The following is a 509-nucleotide window of genomic DNA, read 5'->3' as shown; positions in this document are numbered from 1 at the left end:
CGAAAAACGCATACAAATCTTGGTAAAATGATGCTTTCTTAATAATGAACGTGTTAATGATAAAACAAAGACAGTTATCATGTAAACCTTCCTTTAGTTCTATAGGAACTAAAGTTCTTCATAATTTCTTTCTTCCAGGCCCTCGTAATGTTAAATCCGGTACTGTGTCAGATTTTTACCCGGAACCTTTTGCCTCGTTGTTTTCTTTTCTTGAGAACACTTGAGAACAAGTGGCTCGTGTGCGGGATGTCCATGGAATCCCCCTCCACTTTTTAGTAACGCCAGGGAGAAGTAGCAGCCTCTGTTCCCTGGAAAGGGGTTCATTTGCGGGGGGGGGGAGGAAGTATTTAAGCACAGGTGATTCAGCTTTCTTGAAGAATCTGACGTTCGTGACGATGATTTTGAAAGCACAATAGATCATGGTCACTCAAGGGATGATAAGGAAGTGGTTTCCTCAAAGTCATTGTCTGTTTATATATTTATACATTATTTGTATTGTTTTGTTTATG

At 39.5% G+C, this 509-nt stretch overlaps 1 protein-coding gene across 1 annotated transcript in view; it reads left to right on the top strand.

Annotated features, from left to right (window-relative positions):
• The window catches only part of LOC119586591 (serine protease inhibitor 88Ea-like), an 11,480-nt gene that overhangs the window by 10,049 nt on the left and 922 nt on the right, over nucleotides 1-509 (top strand). The gene's annotated exons all lie outside the window — the stretch shown is intronic.

Source organism: Penaeus monodon, chromosome 21 (assembly GCF_015228065.2).
Source record: "Penaeus monodon isolate SGIC_2016 chromosome 21, NSTDA_Pmon_1, whole genome shotgun sequence".
Classification (NCBI taxonomy): Eukaryota; Metazoa; Arthropoda; class Malacostraca; order Decapoda; family Penaeidae; genus Penaeus; species Penaeus monodon.
This window is presented reverse-complemented; position numbering and strand designations above follow the sequence as displayed.